Source organism: Opisthorchis viverrini (assembly GCF_000715545.1).
Source record: "Opisthorchis viverrini unplaced genomic scaffold opera_v5_48, whole genome shotgun sequence".
NCBI lineage: Eukaryota > Metazoa > Platyhelminthes > Trematoda > Opisthorchiida > Opisthorchiidae > Opisthorchis > Opisthorchis viverrini.
The window spans coordinates 1,637,167-1,644,662 of record NW_008751704.1 but is presented as its reverse complement, the minus strand read 5'-3'; positions in this window follow the sequence as shown (position 1 = coordinate 1,644,662).

The following is a 7,496-nucleotide window of genomic DNA, read 5'->3' as shown; positions in this document are numbered from 1 at the left end:
ACCGGTACGAACATAATATGTGGTCAATCCACTCAGTTTTTTACTCGACATGGTTTCTGAAAAACGTGCAATCAACTACGACTCGTCCGCATCGTCCTCGATGCCATTTAAAACAATTAAACAAAGTTGTAGTGGCTACATCGCCAATTGCTTAATAAATCGCTTTGTCCAAAATTAGTGGTCGGTGTCCGCGCTGAACCTAGAGACTCGCTGTTATAAAGGTGAACTCACTACTTGCTCAACCAGTCCAATTAGTTATAACTGGGGAGCCTTGTGTACACTTATGAGCTACTCGCTCAACCAGTCCAATTAGTCATAACTGGGGAGCCTTGTGTACACTTATGATTCGATAGCAGGATTTATTAACTATGTGCATTATTGGGCGCGGCGAAGTTAAAGCTAACGAGGGATGTTTACTTGTCAGCCGTGAGACCAAGTTGTGTGGACTTGGGCTTTAAGGTCCGAGAGCAACACGCGTCCTCAAAAGTGCACCCACGGATGCAGCGAAGGTCTAGTGAGGGGGCGGGTGCTTGGTGTCAAATCCGCGCGTTTAGAGCACTCACTCCATTTCAGCTCGCCAACACCAATACACTGTAGCTAAATAAAATCGACAGCTCGGTCTTCCTCATAGAAACTCGTAGTCCTCACATACTCAACTACATTGGCAATCTAGCCAAAAGCACCACCATTCTGGGCTTAATCCAACTCATCGTTCATGTCGAAGCATTGCAACCCATCTTCACTTCTGAAAGCATTTCGACCTTATCCGAATAAATGAGCTAGTAATATAGTCAAAACGGATGCTATCCAACTGTTCCAGATAATGGTGATGATCTAGCTGGAGACTGCAGTGACACATTCTTCAATGGAGCTATCCTGTGCACAACTGACGACTTACGGATTTGCCGACACCGACCTACACGAGCTATGTCTTCAAGACAACCGTTGTCGAACACCTGAAAAGGCTTTAATGCTGCTTCTCAACAGGCCTGGTCTCAGCCATGCAGCAGAACACCCCGTACTGCAGCCTGATACATACGTAACTTGATATTCACGGATATACCGCCTTGAGGCCATAGATGCTCCAAATTAGCGAACGCGACCCGAGCACTGAAGGTTTGTGCATTGGCCCCATCTGTCCCACTACAGGCAAAACCAAAACAACCTCGAATGTATGCAGAGAACTGCACCACACTACCTATCCAACCGGATCATAAAAATACCTGCGAACTTAGGTAAGCTTTGTTCTACCGCTGAGGATTTCCCCTCCTCCCCACCGAATTGCACATCCAAGCCAAAGCATCTCAAAAATGACGTCCGCCACAGGGCTGTCCAGAAACCGAGGTATTTCAGTGCACTGATGGCATGGCACTGCTATACCCAATTTGATAGCACACCCGCGACTGCGTACTTCCCTCTCTTGACTTTACCCTATCGCCCACTTGTTCCATTACATGCAACCTCGAACAAACTCACATTTTATTCTGACTAATCTTCTGATCATGCCTGACGGTGCGCCACCTACCTGTTCGAATAAACATCACTACGATAACGTGACACTTAGGGTACAAAGTGCACACCAAATGACAACATAATTATCACCATCACTGATAGAACAGCAAGCGATGTCAACAGGGACTCACCAAATACACACGATAAGACGCCTCAGGCGCAACTAGTTATGCAAAGCTGCACGCTTTTATTTAGGCTGTAACAGCGTTATTCTGAAGCCAACTCACCGTACTAACAACAACAGCACCAGATATTTCTGATCCCATGTCTCTGAGCTACATCATTCGCATACAATCTAGTCAATGCAAGTCCCCCATGATCACATAAACCAACTTCAGTTCGCATCGATCGCATACCTGAATATCGATTATTTCTTTTGAACCGGGCAGTGTCGAAGCAATTAGGAATTGTGATAACTATGGACTGTCCATTATCCCGAGAGGCACTTTTGCTCACATCGTGGCGCTTTCTAGCAAGCCGTTTGGACATTTACCCTATTTTGAGTCCCAAAATAAGCATGGCTGTCTTAACACCTCGCTCGAGTGGCAGCAATGAACCATCAAAAACTCTCGATAGACCCATGAATATCCTGGCTACAACGACAAACATAAACGGCTCATCTGAGATGTTCATGCACCGGACTGTCCACGGACCGATATACGGCATCGCGATGACGGCACCGCGACTGCCATACCCAGTCTGATGGCTTGCCCGTAGTTCACTGTATCTTTAATATTTCCCAGAGAAGCGTGTTACCTACCAGACCGTTTCAGTTTTTCTAATTTGTGCGAGGACTTATAAGCGGTGGCCACCTATTTGTGCCGCCTGCTTGTTCTGCCCACAAATCCAACGGTTCACCCAACGGCAATATTTGTGGCTCACTCTATCGGTGAAGTCAAACTTTGTCTTAAGCCATATCTAACATATGCTGAACATCATAAAAAACAAAACACTTACTAGCTGTGATGAAGTCCTTGGCATCGGCGGGACGCTTGCCGCAAACACAGGACAAATTTCCATATCTATGTCGCGAATGGCCTCTCTGATTTGAGCTTGCAACGTTGTGGGCGTGATTATTGCCTATGTCATTTTTAGATTATTTCCAAATCCAATGCGTAAGAAAACATGCAAGGAACCGAGATTTTTCACAAAATTTCTCACAGTTTATATAGAGACATTTGCCGCAGATGAGCTTTGTGTCTGTCAATATGGTCCGTGGTCGAGGAATATTCTGAATGGTTCTTGGGCGATGAGGATCCGTTTGGCTTCCAAGATCTTAAGTGGCCGAATAACTATCATTAAATGCCTAAACGTTATGTTTCGAACAGCGGTTTCATAAAAATTTTGGTTGTGCGTCTGGGGCGCTGCCAAGTCCCCCTCTCAGTGGGACGCTGTTCACAGCGTTGCCAGACATCATCTGTGCCGACTTGAGACGGCTGATATGCACTATGGTTAACCAGCTAGGTTTCAGGGTGAACAAGACGGTGAGTTACGTCGGTGGTCGGTGGTGGCTTGCTCTATCATATACGGTCCCCTGCATGCCCTATGGAACTTAGCCGGTATGCCAGCAGGTGGAACGGGTTCATAAAACCGAACCCTGTCGCCAGGGTTGAACAACATATCCTAAGCGGTTCTTTCCTAGTACTCTTTCTGGTATCTCTGTATGGCGCGCAAATGTTGCGAGTCAGTTCGTGACTGCGAACGTGACCGGTCTCTGTGCGTCGCACGAATACTGAAGAGTGCAACGCTTCCGGGGCCTGGTGTGGGTAGAATTGTATCGGAAGTTGGTCACGTCTACCGGCCTGTTTTTTACAAAAGATGGAGTCTATCCAATAGACGTTGTTGCACAAGAAACCAGCAGACAACGCACTAGTGAAACATACCACTGTTCAAATATCTCATGTTTGATAGAGGCTATCAGCAACCTTTTCAAAGTTCTATTTGTGAGCTCCACCATGCCATTGCCCTCTGGGTGGCACTCTGTAGCGCGGGCCTTTTTTGAATCCAATATGTGGAACAAATCTTTGAACAAGATGATTTCGAAGTTGGAGCGTCGGTCAGTATGTATTTGGTAGGGTACACCCCAACGCGTGTGCATATGTCGTTTGGAAGAGACTCGCCGAATGCCTTTGTCATACATGGCAAGAAAGGACCAGAAAACACTATGAGGATTGGCGTCAAAAAGGATTAGGGTATCAGGGCCTCCTCGAACTTGTCTCTCTCACTGCACCACGAGAAATGGGCCCAAAAGGCATTCTTCATTTTACGGATGATCCGACGCACCTTCTCCCGTATCGCTCACATGGACTTCCAAATATTCTATGGGGCCTACGTCAGACCGCTCCTGGAGTACGCCAACCAAGTCGTCTACTCAGGGCGCACGAAAGACGTCACCCTCATTGAGCGTCACCCAGCAAGCCGCTACGAGAATGGTTGCTGGCCTCAAATCCATGAACTACGAAACGTGTCTCGCGGTGATTAACTACTTCCCCTTGGGATATGTCGCCTCAGAGGGGACCTAATTCTTACCAATGCCCTGTTTTAAAAAGGTTTGTCAGACAGGTTTTTCATCACTGATCAACCAGCGAATACACGGCGAGGACATGGTAAGATTTTCAAGCTCAGAGCGCACACATTCATTGGGCAAATTTTTTTCTCATTTCGGGTAGTAGCTGTATGGGATGACCTTCGTCTGACGGTTGCCCACGCTCCTAGAACCCATTTCAAGGCACTACTAGACATTTATTTATGTGGTTCCTTGAGCTTGTAGGCATATTGCCCCACGCTGAGAATATAAAGAGAAGTGCTACACTCTTTTTTCACTTGTACCTTTCAAGCGAATGACAGGCGCTGAGCGACAAGAACAAAATCGTCCCGGAAAGCTTGGGCTAAATCCTCGATCCTGTGTGTCGATCCGTGAATCCGTGAAACCCATTCGGTGAACAGCGTTTCGGCAACTGTCCAGGCATCCAGGTTTGGGATTGGAATAGCCTCGTACCACTTGTGAAATGATCGACCGCCACCAAGATATATATATTACCTGGGTTCATTCTAGGCAACGGTCCGATATTATCCACACCAACCAGTTCTTTTGAAAACCCGGCCTTTATCGTTTGCAAGGGTCTTGGTACACTTGGTCTGCGGTCCTTCAGTTGACCACACCCTGTGCACGATTGACAGAACAGAGCAGTATCACGCTGCATGTGTGTCCAGCAGAATCGGTGACGTGCTGGCTCTTCAGTTTGTTCCGTCCTGCGTGGCCTAATTCTTCATGAAGTCGCTTCAACAGTGTTTTGGTACCACAACACGACGCAAGTCAGTAAGACCTTTTTGGTCACGCGCAGCTGAGGCTCCTAGAGCCCAAAGACAATGCGTCGGTAGCTAGAACGTGCGATTTTATCGCTGGATGGCTGGTATTGGTTGTCGGAAAGTCGCTCATATAAGAGTTTTAACTCGGAGGTCGAGGACTGAACCGAGATTGAACTACCCTTCAATTTCCGGTGCGTGCAACGACATCGATAAGATGCAAAAGACTGAGCACGAGGGACTATCACCATGATCGCGGATTGGTCGGCGGGACAAAGCATCTGCATTTCCGCGTTGTTTACCCGCTCAATCCTGGCTCTCGATATAGTGCTCCTGCAGGCACCCCTGCCATCTGGCTATGTGACGTTCTGGATCACGGAAGTTTTGTAACCACAGTAGCGATTTGTGATCGGTTCGGACCAGAAATCCGCGACCGATTAGATAGTGGCGGAATAGTTGCATGATGTTCACAAGCGCTCACATTTCCATGCGCGTCTTCCAGTATCCCTTCTCTCGATGTAAGAGACTTCGGCTGGCATATGCGATTATTCTTTCCTTCGCGTCAGATGAACGCTGATACAGCATCTCATCAATCGCGTTCTCACTTGTGTCCGTGTCGAGGATAAAGTTGCCGGCAGACGGCGACAAATCCGGGTGGGTGAAAATAGGTGTGGAACAGTCGCGGAGCTGTTTGAATGCCTTGGCTTGTTCTTCGGACCAAACGGAGGGAGTGTTCTTTTGCAGGAAGGATGTAAGTGGAGGAGCGATCTCGGCGAATCCAGCTACGAAGCGGCGATAATATTAAGCCAGTTCCATGAAGCTTCGGATCTTATCAGCTGATTTTGGGGATGGCCATGTCTTAAATTTTTCCATCTTGAGGGGATCACACCGGATTTCACTTGCTGAGATTACATGATCGAGGTAGCTCACTTCCATTAGAGTGCACACGTTTCCACGGTTTCAGCTTCAGTCCGAGTTCTATCTTGACGGGAGCACACCGGATTTCACTTGCTGATATTACATGTTCGAGGTAGCTCACTTCCGTTAGAGTGCACACTTTTCCACGGTTTCAGCTTCAGTCCGAGTTTTTTGCATCGGTTTAAAACAAGTCTTAGATTAGCGTTGTGCCCCGATACCATTCTGCTGTGTTCGATGATGTCATCTAGGTAAACTGGACACTTATCTGGAACCAGCCCATCTAGAACTGTGTATTTTGGGAGCGGGAACGTGGCTGGGGCGTTGGTCAATCCAAATTGCATAGTTTGAAACTCATGTAAGCAAGATGGGATCGCAAAATCGGTCTTGTAACGGTCACAAGGTTGTAGTTCTACTTGCCAGTACCCATAAGCTAAGTCCAGTGTGCTGAACCAGGCTGCCCCTCCCAAGGCGTCCAAGATATCATCAATTTGGGTAACTGGGAAACAGTTTTTTCGGGTGACGGCATTCTAATTGCGATAGTCAACACAGTCGTATAGAACCATAGCGTTTCTTCACCAGAACTACTGGCGAGGCCCCGTGACTCGGAAATTTTGATGATGTACTTGTTCGGCATGTCACATCATTTGATTTAGCTGGTGTTGCTATTGAATCTGAACACGTCGTGGTGGTAGGCGGATGGGTGTAGTACCTCCAGCGTTGATGCGATGTTGTGCGTGTTTCGTCCGACCAACATCCGAATCTTTCCAAGCAAAAACGTCGGTATACTCCGACAAGACTCTTCCTAGTTTCGCCTTCACCGACGAGCTCGTTGTATGTGACAATTGCAACAGCAGTTTGCGTCGATCAACACGGCGGGACCGCACTCATCGGAGGAGACAGCAGCCGTGACGATGGGTATTTCGTTCCCCTCGAATTCGCTGGTACCTACTAGGGGGCCTATTTTCGCCTGTTGACTTCTCAGGACGTCTGCTCCAAGTTTAACATCACAAGGTGAGTTATCAACGACTAGCATGGGCTGGTGACTCGTAGTCTGACACAGACTTAGCGGTACCATTAACCAACCTCTAGACTGGACGGATGCAAGGTTAGCAGCCATGAGCTTGAAAGGGCAGTGTCTGAAAGAACCCGCACCTAAGGTAAACTTTTAGTATTAATCAGGCAACATGATACCCTTGTGTCAATCAGTATTCTACATTCCCTATCCCAGACATGCCCGTCTAGTTTGGGAGGTGTCCGGTGGGTACTCGAAAAAGTCAAAAGTGCAAAGTGGAACACACCAGAATTGAGTGAACTCATGTGGTTCATTATGTCCACAGGTCCGGGCGTGTGCTGCAAGGCGCCGGCAGTGAGGGCAGTCACAGCTCTGGGTGGGCCATCTCGGAAGTTTGGGTGGGGCTGAACGCCGAAAGGTAGGACCGAAAATCGGCGCTATTCATTCCTCAATAAACATCAACGCAGGACGATAGCCACGCCCCAATCCTTTGAGTACAACGTCCACCCCCTTTCTTCGGATTCATAATTCAGGCGTGCAAACTAACAACCACCCACCTAATCTTATAAATTGCCCTGGTTAAGGTCAATCTGTTTTCTCACCCTGCTTGGAAAGAAGCGATTGTCACGCCAATCTACAAAACTGGTGACCGACTATCGCCTGGCAGCTATAGGCCTATAAGCCTCACTAGCGTGCCGTGCAAGGTGATGGAACGCATTCTGAAGCGAGCCATCCTAGATCACCTTAC